Here is a 16,049-nt window from a genome sequence, read left to right as displayed (position 1 = left end):
TCACTAAAGAGACAAATTACACTGCCATTGAATTGTAATTTTAGTAAAAGGAGTAAATTACATTACGATTACTTTACAATTATGTAGCAATTATGAGCTTGGTGGCGCGCTATGCGAGATGGAACCCAGGGCTACTGTCTCCCCTTCCCTCCTGTTCCCCTGTCTACCCCTACCCTGGGTGGACAAACAGGTTTGTAGGAGGATGGTGCTTGTCTCCCCTAACCTCCCGTTCTTATGCCTACCCCTGTCCCTACCCAGGGCGGACAAACGGGTTTGTAGGAGGAGAGTGGCTGTCTCCCCTAACATCCCGTTCTCATACCTACCCCTGTCCCTACCCATGGCGGACATACAGGTTTACAGGAGGAGGGTACATTTCTCCCCTAACCTACCGTTCTCATACCTAACCTGTCCCTACCCAGGGTGGACAAACAGGTTTACAGGAGGATGGTGGATTTCTCCCCTAACCTCCCATTCTCATACCTACCCCTGTCCTTACCCAGGGTGGACAAACAGCTTTAAAGGAGGATGGTGGATTTCTCCCCTAACCTCCCATTTTCATACCTACCCTTGTCCTTACCCAGGGTGGACAAACAGGTTTAAAGGAGGATGGTGGATGTCTCCCCTACCTTCTTGTCCCCATACCTGCCACGCCCGCCCTCTTCCTCCTGGGGCAGACAAACCGGTTTGCAGGAGGAAGGTAGATATCTCCCATACCCTCGTGTTCCCATACCTACCAAGCCCGCACCCGGGGCGGACAAACATGTTTGCAGGGTTGGGAGGACAAACAAGAATTTTGTTAGTATAGATCAGTGTTTTTCCTGATATTAATATTTAACTGAAAAACGGACAATTGAATGTGTCCGCTCGAAAATTATTTCATGAGAATTAAGTCACTTTAGAATTAAGTCACTTACAAAGAGTTGAATGCTGTTGCATAATTGATCACTCAGACTATCGGGAACGCCTTCATTCATAATTCAACTTCTGTATTCCCTGTGTCCGCAATGTTTACGGATCACCTGTATGTTATTGATTTGCATCAATTGCTTAGCACGTTTACGAAAGATGGTGTGTATGTGTTTGTTTGTTTTGAAAAAAATTAACATATGATTTTAAGTAATAAAGTAAGCATATTCGCTTCGCATGTAGAGCTTTATTATGGAAATTGAAATATGGTCGTTTTATTTTTCTTATTTGATCATTGAGTGTATTTGGCAATAACGATATTCAGCGTGTGATGTAAAATTTGTCAGCTGTTCATCTTTTAGCATTTATGTTTGATGGTAGTGAATTTGTATTTATATATCTCTCTCGATTCATGGAAAATATATATCTATATTTATACCTATGATATATATGTATATATATATATATATATATATATATATATATAATATATATATGTATTTATGTATATACATACACACACACACACACACATATGTATATATGTATATATATATATATATATATATATATATATATCTATATATATATTTATATATATAATATATATATGTATATATATATATATATATATCTATATATATATATATATATTCTTGCATTAACCTGCAAATGTCCTTTAATATCCAATTCGCTCCTCCTCGGAATTAATATATTTTCATACATGTTAACCGAAGGAGAATTTTTTTTTTAGTTGATCATAATTTCGTCCTCTCGTGGGTTCGAACCAGCGCACAGAGGAGAAATGAGGACTTTAGTGACGTCTTTCTCGACTCGGCCAACAATATATAAATCGCGGTGGTGATAAAAATTCAGGTATATATATATACATATATATATATTATATATATATATATATATATATATATATATATATATAGTAGGACATATATATATATATATATATATATATATATATATATATATATATATATATAATATATGTGTGTGTGTGTGTGTGTGTGTGTGTGTGTGTGTGTGTGTGTGTGTATTGTATGGTTCTTTGATAACCATATTTGTACATAACTAAAGAAAAATTATAGCAAAACTTTATTCTCTAGCTATGCGTAAAATTCGTTATTTTCTCTTTTTTTTTTAAGTCTGCGTGGTGTTTGTGATAATGTTAAGGATAAATATTTAATTCTGGATTTAGTGGTTCTGAGAATTCACATGATGAAAAAGACCATTTTATAACATTACAAAGCTGTTGGTGGCATTAGTTTCGTACGAGAAATTTATAATGCATTTGTGGTATTATTCAACAGAGGAATATGTGAGGAGAATATATTAGTTTTGTCAGGCGACCGAAAATCTTCTTACATTTTGTAATTAATTTTGTAATAGATGTTGTTGATTTTATTAGTAGTTATGTTTTGTGTTGTTGCTGTCTGTCACATGTCACAGTCATCCTATTCGACTGGGTCGTTTTTTTTTTCATAGTGTTGTGTTCCGGGTTGCATCCTGCCTCCTTAGGAGTCCATCGCATTTCTCAATATGTGTGCTGTTTCTAGGAGCACACTCTTCTGCATGAGTCCTGGAGCTACTTCGACATCTAGGTTTTGCAGGTTCCTTTTCAGGGATCTTGGGATCTTCCCATCTGTTAGTTTTATCTCTTCAGTTCTTGTTACTTCGCCCTTTTGTATGTTGACCAAAAGACATTTTCCTATTCCATCCTGATGTCCCCAGATACAATCCTTACAGTCTGGATTAGGGTATCTATATCCTTGATGCTCTTACCATACAGCTTGATTTCGTCCATGAACATCAGATGGTTAATAACACATCCCTGATCTTGTTGGTCCTCCCCCGAGTGACAGTAGGTGAGACATGACACAGCCACCCACCCTTGGCAAACCGGTTTGTCCGGCCCGGGCGGGGCGGGGTAGCGTAGGGGAATGTGAGGGTAGGAGAGACAGCCAACAAGCTTGTTATCGACTGTTTGATGAATCTGTTGGGAGTTGAAGAAAGGGTATGGAGTGTGTATGTAATTGTTCATAATATACCATTTATACTATACTAAACACTAGAATAGGCGGTTTTCCTGCACAAAATAATACCAGTAAATCGTTTACCATTTCAGTTACGATCCAACTTAATTTGTTATTGATTTTGGGCGAAATAGTCTACTTTAAAACAGATTTCATATGGATAAAACCGCGAGCACCCTAACGTTGATGTAATTGATATCGATATTCCCCATGAAACATTCCGCGTAATGAGTTTGGTGTTTCGCTCTCGTCTCCGAATCGGTTGAATTTCTATTAGGTGGAATATTCATAACTTGTAATTACTGCCAAAGATGGTTTGGATTTGGATCCGGTTGTCTGTCTGTCTCTCTTTCTGGCTCTGGTGGTTACATGGAAACCGGTAATTGGATTTCTACCATTTTTTAAATCAACTTCACACACACACACAGACATATACATACACACACACACACACACACACACACACATATATATATATATATATATATATATATATATATAGTTATATTAATTGTATATACATATATATACATGATATATTTTTTTATATATATTATATATATATATATATATATATATATATATATATTATATATTTATATATATATATATATATCAATATATATATATATATATATATACAATGTGTAAATGTAATAATCACAATGCTATCTTAACTTCTCAAATTCTTTGCTCTTTTTTAGAGAAGTTAAGAGGGCATTATGGCTATTACATTTATATATGTATCTGGTAAAAAAAGACCAGTAGATTCTACATATATATAATACACACACACACACACACAACACACATATATATATATATATATATATATATATATATATATATGTATGTATGTATGTATGTATGTATGTATGTATGTATTATTGTGAAGGCTTTTATAACGACAGTCTGGATACCCTATTCCCGTCCTAGAATAAGAGAAAGAAGAGAAAATAAGAAGAAATGTCTCGTCAAGAGGAAAATATAAGGGCTGCCCTTTCAATTATAAGTTAGGTAATAAGTAAAAATAAAAAAGTAAAGAAAAAGCCCTCCGGTTTTGAAAGCAAAAAGGAATATCCTTGTGGGTTAATACCGCCTCATTTCTCCTCCCCCCCCCGTATTATTTCCGATGTTATAATATCCTAGAACGGTTTGTAATCACGATATAGATTTATTTTCACTGAAGATATTGTGAGTTTTATATTTACTATGGGTTTAATGATAGTGATTTACGGTCTATTCAGTAAAGGTCCTTGAAGAAGCTGTGTAGTTTTATTATAGACTGCGTTAAATCCAGGGTCGCATTTTGGTATTATAAGGCTGCATTTAACGTCAGTTGTAATACTTTGAGGAGCTGACGTCCGTCAGCCTAGCTTCATGTCAGCTTGTCGGCACTTTTTGCTTACTCGGGGAGTAAGCCTACAAACTACTAGGAAAGTCTGAAGAGATCTGAAATTTTTTTTTACGCGTTGATTAAAGATACAGGAATTTTAGTATAGGATATGATTTATTTATTAGAATGAAAATGAAAAAATAAATAATTTGCATATTAAACAGTACAGAAAAATGATTTCTAATAGAATAATTAAAATATTTATTTTAATTTTAGCTGGTGAAACAGCGCTTTATTTGACTGTATATTTGAAGCTCTCTCCCCCCGAGTTAAGCTGGAGGTTGGATCACGCCTTCTCTCACCACCTCGGCGAGAGGATAAATTTATGAGATGCCAAATAGGTCATTATCATATGATATTATGAAGCGAATTGTTTATGGGGCAAATAGACAATTGTCTGTTTATAAAACCAGAATTCTTTTGCATAATATTAACACCATAAATCAATTAACAATCGTTGCAAGCAATCTCCTTCCAGTTTCATCGATTATCTCTGTATCATATTTCAAGTTTTAAAAATTCATTGACCCAGGAGGTAAATGGACTGTACCCTGGTGGGGTGAAAACTTTGACCTCTCCTTGCGAAGAAAGATCCCTGTAAGCAGTTGTGGAGTATTATACCTCACAATGCGAAGATAGTGTGATTCTCTCTCTCTCTCTCTCTCTCTCTCTCTCTCTCTGCATTTATTCCTACATCTTTCAGATGAATTGTACAAGGAATGAATCTCTCTCTCATTTATTCCAATATTTCAGTTCTCCTCTCTCTCTTCTCTCTCTCCTCTCTTCTTTATCTCTCTCTCTCTTCTTCTCTCTCCTTCTCTCTCTCATTTATTCCTACAGGTCCTCTCTCTCTCTCCATTTCTCTCTATCTCCTCTCTTCTCTCGCTTCTCTCTCTCTCTCTCTCTCTCTCTTATTTTCCTACATATTTCCAGTTCTCTCCTCTCCCTCTCTCGCTTTTATTCCTACATATTTTAGTCTCTCTCTCTCTCTCTCTCTCTCTCTCTTTGAAAAGAGGGAATTGCAGATTTGGAGAAAAATGTTACTACAAACATCCTAAGGTATGTCACAACTATGAATATATGGTAAATGTGCATACCTAGATGGATATGAGGATGATTGCAGAGATCTACATCCAAAAATATGCAAAAACCTAAAAGAAGGAAAAGGATGTAAGTCGACAAAAAAATGTAAATATATGCACCCTGTAGCCATGAAAAATAATCAAAGAAATAACCAATCAAGCAATAAAATCCAAATTAAGAAAGAAACAAATAAAGAGAGAATGAAGAATATCAGGTAAAAGAAAAAGCAAGCCATCAACGAGATATGCAAAGGTGTCAGCAAAAAATTTCAATGCATCAGCTCCAAGATTCTACTCAAGAGATAATAACTGTTTTTATTATGCAAGAGGATATTGCAGATATGGAGAAAATGCAGATTCAGACACAAAATGAATAATTATGATGAAGGAAGAACAAATATTATGGAAAAGTTGGATTTTTTAATGTCAGAATTTCTTTAAAGGAAAAAAAGAACAACATACCAGAACAGGAAAGAGACATGGGAAAATCCTTATTATACAATATTAAATGAAGGAGAAAAACACGCAAACCATCATAGTGATGAATGCGCAGGGTTTAGTTACGAGTAACTCAAAAAGAAAAATAGAGCACTTAGAAGAACTAACCCAAATTGAAAAAAGAAAATGGATATAATGATATAAGTGAAACCCTGGTATTCCCAAGAGACTGGGGAATGATGATCAAATAAAAGGGTTCCAAACCTTATAGATCAGATAGAAAAATAGGAATCAAGGGGGAACCGCAATATATGGGAAAGACAAAAAACAAGGAAAAATATATGAGAAATATAGTAACTCAGAATGTGAACTAATAGCGGTAGAATTTGAATCTGAAAAATTAATGAACATAGTAATATATAGACCTCCTAATACTAAAGAGTTTGACTTAATAATAGAAAAATTGGATGATATATGTAGAAATCACAAGGACTGGACTATTCTCCTATCTGGAGACTTAAACTTTCCTTTCGTAGACTGGAAAGAACGAATAGGAGATTGTGGATGTACTTATACATATAAAAAAGAGAGTAATAGTAGTGCAGAAGATAAGAGGCAATTCGAAAAGCTATTGATATGCTACTAGAATAAACACATTCAACAAATAAATCACCTGCCAACAAGAAAGGAATACTTTAGACCTAGTATTTGTTGAACGAGATGATTAATTTGTTAAAGAAATAATAGTTTATAATGCGAGTATTTCAGACCATAATGTCATAGAATTAACAGTCCATTCCAAAGCAAGTGAAAACAGAGATAAGCAAGAAATGAAAAGTGGGAAGGATATGGAAAAATACAACTTCTACAGTAAAAATATAAAATGGTCAGAAATAAATGAAGAATTAAACAAAGATTGGGATAACATTTTCGTAAGTGATGACATAAAGGTATAAAATATTATAGAAAATAGTGGATAAATATATACCGAAGAAGAAAAGTAAACATCAGTCATGCATACCAAGAGACAGAAGGATCTTGTTCCAGAAAATCAGAAATTGGAAAAAAGGTCTTGCAAAAGAAAAAAATGCATGGAAAGTTATAGAACTAAAAAGTAAGATAGAAAATGCAGAACAAAAGATTATACAATCAAAAGAAAATGAAAAACGGGACTTGGAAGAAAAACCCTATTAAATATCAAGCAAAATCCCAAACTATTATACTCATATGCGAAGAAGATGAATAAAAGAAGAATAGAAATAGGCCCTCTAAGAATTGAAGGGAGATTAACGAATGAAAAAAAGGAAATTTGCAACATATTGGCAGAACGATATAAGAGAGAATTCACCCCTAGAATAGATAATGAAGATAATGATATAGAAGTAAGGGATGAAAATAGTGAATATTAGCTGACATAGATATTAATAGAAGCTGATATTGTGCAGGCTATTAATGAAATAAAAATGGAGCTGCTGCAGGGCCTGATGGAGTGCCTGCTATTTTGTTAAAGAAAAGTAGTTCATTCTATCGCAAAGCCACTTGCAATATTATTAAGACAAAGTGTAGATACAGGCAAGATTTATGATGAGCACAAATTAGCATATATTACCCCTACTTTCAAAAGTGGATCAAGACTAGAGGCAAGTAATTATAGGCCTGTGAGTCTAACATCACATATTATGAAAGTGTATGAAAGGGTAATGAAGAAAAATATTATGAACATTTAATAAAAAATATTTTGTTTAATGAAGGACAACATGGTTTCGTACCAGAAAAAGTACACAAACCCAACTGTTAGTCCACCGTGAGAACATATTCAAAAATATGAAAGGCGGAAATGAAACAGATGTGGTTTATTTAGACTTTGCAAAAGCTTTTGACAAAGTAGACCATAATATATTAGCGAAGAAAATTGAAAACACAATATCGTGGATAAAGTAGGAAGATGGTTAAAAGAATTTTTACACAACAGAAAACAGATAGTTATTGCAAACGACGAGAAATCGGATGAAGCCAAGGTAATATCCGGTGTGCCGCAAGGTACGGTGTTAGCTGCAATACTGTTTGTTATTATGATTGAAGACATAGACAATAATGTTAAGGATTCGGTAGTGGTAGTTTCGCAGATGACACAAGAATAAGTATAGAAATTACTTGTGATGAGATAGGAACGCTCTACAAAGAGACCTTAACAAAGTATATGATTGGGCAGAGGTAAATAGGATGGTATTTAACTCTGATAAATTTGAATCAATAAATTATGGAGACAGAGAAAGAAAGCTATATGCATATAGGGACCTATAATGAGACAATCACAAATAAGGAAGCAGTTAAAGACCTTGGTGTGATGATGAATAGGAACATGTTTTATGCAATGATCAAATAGCAATTCTGTTGGCAAAATGTAAAGCAAAAATGGGAATGTTTGTTACGGCACTTTCAAAACAAGAAAAGCTGAACACATGATTATGCTTTTATAAAACATATGTTCGTAGTCCACTTGAATATTGCAATATGATATGGTACCCACACTATCAAAAGGATATTGCACAAATAGAAAGTGTACAAAGGTCCTTTACAGCTAAAGAATAGAAGAAGTTAAAGACCTTGACTACTGGGAAAGACTACAATCCTTAAAATTATATAGTCTAAAAGAAAGGAGAAGAGAAGCTACATATAATTCAGGCATGGAAACAGTAGAAGGAAAAAAAAAAAAAAAAAATAAGCAGAAAATATTCATGGAACTAAAAAATATCAGAAAGAGCAAGCAGAGGTAGATTAATAGTGCCCAAAACTATACCAGGAAAAATTAAGGAAAGCACACAGGACATTAATCCACTACGCACCAGCATCGATAATGCCGCGTCTATTCAATGCGTTGCCAGCTCATCTGAGGAATAATATCAAGAGTGACCGTCGTAAGTATGTTTTAAGAATAAGCTCGACAAATCTAAACTGCATCCCAGACCATCCAATTATTGGAAAGATGCAAAATATACCGAAGATGTACTAGCACTCTCTGGTAGACAGTAGAGGTGCCTCACACTGAGGGACCTGGGGCAACCGAACAAGATGTAAGGTCTGTAAGGTAAGGTCTCTCTCTCTCTCTCTTTTATTCCTACATATTTCAGTTCTCTCTCTCGCTTTTATTCCTACATATTTTAGTCTCTCTCTCTCTACTCTCTCTCTCTCCTCTCTCATCTCTCTGTGTGTGTGTGTGTGTGTGGTGTGTGTGTGGATTTCTTCTTACATATTTTAGTTTCACTCTCTCTCTCCTCTCTCCTCTCTCCTCCTCTCTCTCTCTCTCTGCATCTATTCTTACATCTTTCAGATGAATTGTACAAGGAATGAATCTCTCTCTCTCTCTCTCTCTCTCTCCTCTCTCTCTCTCTCTCTCTCTCTCTCTCTCTCTGCAGCCTGCTGTAAAGTTGTTTTTTGTAAAGAGGGGGAAAAGTTTTTTTTTTTTTTTTCAGGTCTGGAAATTGAACGACTCTGTTTTTGGGGAGGGCGTTGAAAATACCCGAAGTCTCTTCGGGTCTTAAAACATATTTTTAAGGGATAGTCATTAACTTCACCTAGACTACAGTTGCCAAGGGACAGTCCTTTCTCACGTTTGGAATTGTATGTGTCCATACACACACACACACACACACAACACACACAACACAACACAACACACACACGACCATATATATTAAGAACTAACCATAGAATTTTCTTGAAAGTAATATTATTACGTTTTACCGCACCAAAAATTAGCCTTAACTAATCGAAAACGTAACCTAACCTAAAGGGCAGAAGAAACGATTAAAGCAAAATAAAAATAAAAGTAAAAGAGAATGATTAAATATGTCATCAAAAGCATCCCGTGTCGTTACTCTGAATAATAATAATAATAATAATAATAATAATAATAATAATAATAATAATAATAATAATAATAATGTTCTCTGGGCTTGGGATAGAGGCTTTACATTTCATACTTTATAAAAGGAGAACAACCGTCAGTTAGATGCATTTTACTCTTTTAAATATTGTTAGAATTTATTAAAAGGTATATAAGTTTTGTTTTGGTCAGGATTCGGCTAATTTAGCTCTGCAAGCTATTACTGAGATACTGCAATTTACTGGTGGTGCAATACATTGTCACTTCTCTTTTTCTCTCTTTTACTCATCATTGCAACACGTTTTTATCTCTTTTTGTCTCAATCACTTCTGCAGACTCTCTCTCTCTCTCTCTCTCTCTCATACTTCTAGAGTGTTTAGCTTCTTATGTCTCAATTACTTAATCCTATTCCAGCTCTCTCTCTCTCTCTCTCTCTCTCTCTCTCTCTCTCTCTCTCTCTGTATAATTACATCTACATATTTCCTCTCTCTCTCTCTCTCTCTCTCTCTCTCTCTCTCTCTCTCTCACACACACACACACAACCAGTTGCTTCTATATACTTTACTCTCACTTTCCTCACTTTTATGTACCTCAGGTCAACCGGATTCTTCCCCACCCCTCTCTCTCTCTCTCTCTCTCTCTCTCTCTCTCTCTCTCTCTCTCTCTCGCTCTCTCTTCTCTTGTTGCTGTTGCTACTGCTGCTACACATACAGCGAGGTTGTAAACAGAACGGCCTCGCAAACAAAACGATCGTTTGGCCTCTGAAACACTATACTGCCCGAGCGGACAAAAGCCATTTGAATATACTTTTTATTGCAGTCACTTAAAAAAAGGAAAAAAAAAGGGAAATAAAAAGATTGTTCAGTTTCCCTGGACCTGTGACAATCGGTCCCATATGTGTGTTTATACACACACACACGCGAACACAGACACACACACACACATGTATATACCTTGTGATCTTGTTACAGTTTTATTTGTTAATGGGATGAAAAAAAATGATGTTGATAATGGTGACGAATAATTACTTTTATTGCAGTTACTAAAACAAATCCAGAGGATTGTTCCCTCTGCTGGCGGTGTGACAATCGGCTCTCTCTCTCTCTCTCTCTCTCTCTCTCTCTCTCTCTCTCTCTCTCTCTCTCTCTCTCTCTCTCTCTCTATCGATATATATATATATATATATATATATATATATATATATATATATATATATATATATATGCATATATATATATATATATATATATATATATATATATATATATATATATATAAATACACACACATACACACACACACACACACACACACACCCTCTGGGATAGTGGTTAATTCCTTCGTATTTCTAATTTGGATCAAAGAAAATAAAATTGTAAATGATAAGTTAAGAGAGTGAAGAATCCGGTCATACTAATGGCTTGCTGCCTTTACTATACCTCCTTTCATATTCTCTTTCTTCCTTCTTAGCCTTCAGCCTCTCCTAACAATTGATTCATAGTGCAACTGCTTTGAGGTCTTCTTCCTCTTTTGTTACAACCTTTCAAACCTTTCCTCTCAATTTCCGTTTTTTTTTGAACGCTGAATGACCCCATAGGTCCCAGTGCGTGGCCTTTGGCCTAAATTCTATATACAATGACTGCTGGTTTTATATTCCCATTTCTTTGTAATGAAAGTCATTAAAGAGAATGAGGATTATTTTTTTGGGTGGGAAGAGGAAAATAAACCAAGAAAAGTTTTGGATAATCGATTCTTCCCTCAGTAGCAGGTCCCGTAGGGGGTTAATGCCGTCAGTGCACCTCATTCGGTGCAATGTAGGCATTACTTAAGCTTCTTTGCAGTGTCCCTTCCATAGGCCCCTAGCTGTAACTACTTGCATCCCTTTTACTGTACCTCCGTTTCCTAACAATTGTTTCATAGTGTAACTGCTTGGAGGTTTTCCGCCTGTAACACCTTTCAAACCTTTTACTGTCAATTTACCATTTCAGCTCTGAATGGCCTTAGTTGCCCCAGTGCTTGGTATAATGCCAAAAAACTATGTAAATCAAATCAAATCAGTAGCAAGGTTCAGCCTTTTCTTGTTCCAACCGATTGTAAAGGAATGAGAGGCTGATATTGAAAGTTTTGGTAATAATAATTTCGATAGAAAGAAACGGAGTTAGCAAACCTGCAAAATGAAAAAAAAAAAATTTCCAATGTTATCTTTCTTGTGTTAAATTGAAAAACGAGTTTAAAATCAAGAATATTGACTTGAAGAACAATTAATTTTGGAGGCCTTGGTGCTAATATTTATTAAGATTAACATAGCCACGGCCATAAGGCAGTATACCCGTTAGGATTAGTGCAGTCAGTCCATCTCACGTGGTGCACTGTAGGCATTACTAGAGGATGTTTGCCGTGTCCTTTCTATCTCTTCCTCTTCAGTTTCCTGCTGTTCAAACCTCTTACAACTCTTAGTGCAACTGTTTGGTCTTCTTCCCAGTTTTTACTTTTAGATCCTTGTATTACTGTTCCGGTATTTTCTGTATCTCTTGATTTTGCTGTCCAACCACTCTAATTCTTTGTACTTAGTTTCTTAACCTCAAAGTGGCCCTGTGGCCTTGTCGTGGCAGACTAAACTTCATAAATCAACTTCTTGCATTGACCTTGAATAATAATAATAATAATAATAATAATAATAATAATAATAATAATAATAATAATAATAATAATAATATGAAAAAAACCTCGGGTCACTACTATTTTATCCCTTGGTAACCAATGAGCAGCACCTTCTTATGTTTCAGTATATAATAATAATAATAATAATAATAATAATAATAATAATAATAATAATAATAATAATATGGAGGAACTCATGTCTACTATTATATCCCTTGTAAATCCTTTGTAAACTGCATTTACTGTTTTCCAATTCCTTATAATAATAATAATAATAATAATGCACATCGGGAGGGAGAAGCCCAGTTTGAACGTCACACAGGAGACCTTCCTCCTCCCCGCCCCCACCGCCGTCAGGAGAGCAGCAGACACCGCCCTAACAACGACCATCGCACCAGAGGGATCCTGAGGAGATAGTCAGCTCTCATCCTGAGGACGTCCCTAGTAACCCTGAGGGTGATCGCAGCTTTAAGCTCTCGCACTGAGGACGACCTGGTAGCACGCCCCTTCGAGGGGACCTCCACCATCACCAATAAAGGATGAGGCTCCGCCCAAGAAGAGGACAGCCAACCAGCAACGGACCCCCCTGATGACATCGCTCGTGAGTCACAGTATTGCCCAATGAAAAGTGAGGTACCCGTTTTCTTCAAGTCACCCGAATGCAATAAATAGCATGAATACATCTGACACAGACCATTGCACTCAGCGGATCCCGTCCCGAAGATGGCCAAACGGTGGTGGCCGAAACATGTAGACGCCTTTTAAAAACCAGAAACGAAGAAATAACAAGAAATAATAATAATAATAATAGTAATAATAATAAATGTAGAGCAGTTCAAGTCCCTACTATTATATCTTTGTAAACCCTTGGTAAACTGCATTTTTCTTCAGTATAATAATATTAATAATAATAATAATAAATGAAGAGGAGTTCATGTCACTACTATTATATCTCATTGTCTATCCCAGGACTGTCTTTCCTATTTCCCAATTTTATTATTATCCTCTCTCGTCAACTAACCCAAAGCGAAATACTTGAGCTCCATACGAGTATCGGACGAGGTCTCTCGTCAATAAACCCAAAGCGAAAGAACAACTCCATACGAGTACCGTACGAGTATCGCCAACGACACGAAAAATTAAGAACTGGAGTCACATACCACCCACCTTATTTCCCCCTCTCACTGGAATGCGACTTACAGAACTGAAAATAACCTTTTCTTCCCTTTTTTCCATTATTTTTTTCTTTACTACATTCTCCTCCCCCTTAAGAATGTTTTTATTAGGGAGGAAAAAATTAAAGTCTGGTGGAAAGTATTCCTCCCTCCTCTCTCTGCGAAAGAATTCGGTGCCGTCATCAAGCCCGACCGTCAACAAGCAATAAGAGCCGGAATCTTATTGGTTCTCTTGTGTGTGTGTGTGTGTGTTTCCAGAAAGTTCAGCCTTCTACTCTGTTTTCCCTTCCTTTTATTGGCATTATTGCATCTCGCTCGTTTTAGTTATATATCCCGTTCACTCGCGTTGTTTTTGGACCCCTTTTTCGTTTGTGGTGCTTTCGTCTGGTACTGAAAAAAGTCAGAATGTTTTGTAGAGATTATTTTTAAGCGTTTTCAAAATATTCTGCTTTCGGGATTCTTGTAAGGTTAGTTTTGAAATTGGATATCATATAATACGAGCAATTATTGCTTCTCTCATTGCAATTGCTTAATTTCTTTTATCAAGCTTAAATATAACATCTTACACGAAGTATTTTAGTATCTTTTTGTATATTAGTAAATCTTATTTATTTATTTATTTTTTGGTAATTTTCCGAATTTGGTTACCAATATCTTTTATAATCATAATTAGTATTATCGATATTATCAGTTTCAAAATTGTAAACGGATTATTCCATTTTAAAGAAAGGGAATTTATCTCTTCTTAGTCCCTCTTTCGTTTTACCCAAATTCGAATTTTGATTTTTACTTATTGATAAAACTATTTGGTATTTTCTACATTTGGATACCAACACCTTCTGCAGTAATTTCGATAGTTGTTTTTATCAGTACTGTAATGATCAAATTGTAAGTCAAATATTTCTCTTTAAAGAACACGAATTTTTCTCGTCATATTTAGTTTCTTTATCACTGTTAAAATTGTAAGCAGAATGTTTCTCTATAGAGAGTATTAATTTCCCTCTTCATTTTAAATTTTGATTATCAATATTTTCATTGTTACAGTAAGCCAAATATTACTCTTTAAAAAATATTATTTTCCCTCTTAGTATTTGACTTGTATTATCAGTTCTGTCACTGTTAAATTTGTAAGCCAAATATTTCCCTTTAAAAAAATATTATTTCCCCCTGTTCGTATTTTTTTTTCTTGTAATATCAATTCTGTCACTGTTTTATTTGTAAGCCAAATATTTATCTTTAAAGAATATTATTTCCCCTCTTCGTATTTAACTTGTATCATCAATTTTGTCACTGTTAAATTTGTGAGCCAAATATTTCTCTTTTAAAAAATATCATTTCCCCTCTTCGCATTTAACTTGTATCATCAATTATGTCACTGTTAAATTTGTAAGCAAAATATTTATCTTTAAAAAGTATTATTTCCCCCATTCGTATTTAACTTGTATCATCAATTCTGTCACTGTTAAATTTGTAAGCCAAATATTTCCATTTTAAAACATATTAGTTTCCCTCTTCAAGTTCTCATTTCACCCAGATTCGAATATTGCTCTGGTCCAGGTGACACCAGAATACGCGATGTGAAATCGTCCGTGGCCAATTATTTCGTATAATTCCGAAAGGTCGAAAAGTCCCTTTCTATGGTAGAGGCAGCCTTGGGACAATTAACCTTTTCTTATATATTTCTCATTTTTTATACTTACAATTTTTTTTCAGTGGTTGCGTATGTGATATGAATCCCTGGTTTCGAATACAGCCTTCTAGCGCCTTAGTGGCGTGGTCGGTATGGAGTTGGCGAACTACCTCAGTGGTCGCAAGTTCGATTTTCGGGCATTCTATTGAGGTGGGAGAGATGTGTATTTCTGGTGATAGAAGTTCACTCTCGACGTGGTTCGGAAGTCACATAAAGCCGTTTTTCCCGTTCCTGAATAACCACTGGTGCCATGCAACGTAAAAACACCATACAAACAAACAAACAAATGCGGCCTCCTTCGTAAGGGACTGTTTCCTTGTACTTCCGCATGTAGTACATACGTGTGTCCATACACGCATACACATTAAAATACGTACAATATCACAATATGATACGATGCAGTGTGGTATATCCATGTATATATTGTTTGTGGAACAAGGATAGTCTGCGGATAATTATCTTAACACTTAGAATTGCCGTCATCCAGCTCGGGTTTAACCTCTCTCACCATTGTGCTCATGAATATATGTGGTGTAAAGGTATCTTGGCCTAAGCTTCTAAGCGATGCATAATGTCCCAAATATCAAGTCTTGCTGTCTCGACCTTTATTTTCCACTTACTTGGGGAGTAAGCCAACAAACTACTCTGTTGTTGTTGGTGGTGGGATAGGAAAGGTCTATGGAAGATCCTAAAATGGTCTGAAAAAGGTTTTATGCATTGTGTTAAAGATACAGGAATTTTAAGATAGGATATTTATGATCTATTTA

The 16,049-nt window shown here is 35.3% G+C and overlaps 1 protein-coding gene across 1 annotated transcript in view; it reads left to right on the top strand.

Moving 5' to 3' along the window:
* Window positions 1–16,049, top strand: part of LOC135213963 (neurotrimin-like) — a gene marked incomplete at its 3' end in the record, with an annotated part of 736,001 nt that overhangs the window by 501,644 nt on the left and 218,308 nt on the right.

Source organism: Macrobrachium nipponense, chromosome 43 (assembly GCF_015104395.2).
Source record: "Macrobrachium nipponense isolate FS-2020 chromosome 43, ASM1510439v2, whole genome shotgun sequence".
NCBI classification, from domain to species: domain Eukaryota; kingdom Metazoa; phylum Arthropoda; class Malacostraca; order Decapoda; family Palaemonidae; genus Macrobrachium; species Macrobrachium nipponense.
The sequence above is the reverse complement of the archived record's forward strand: the minus strand, read 5'-3'. Positions and strand labels throughout refer to the sequence as shown.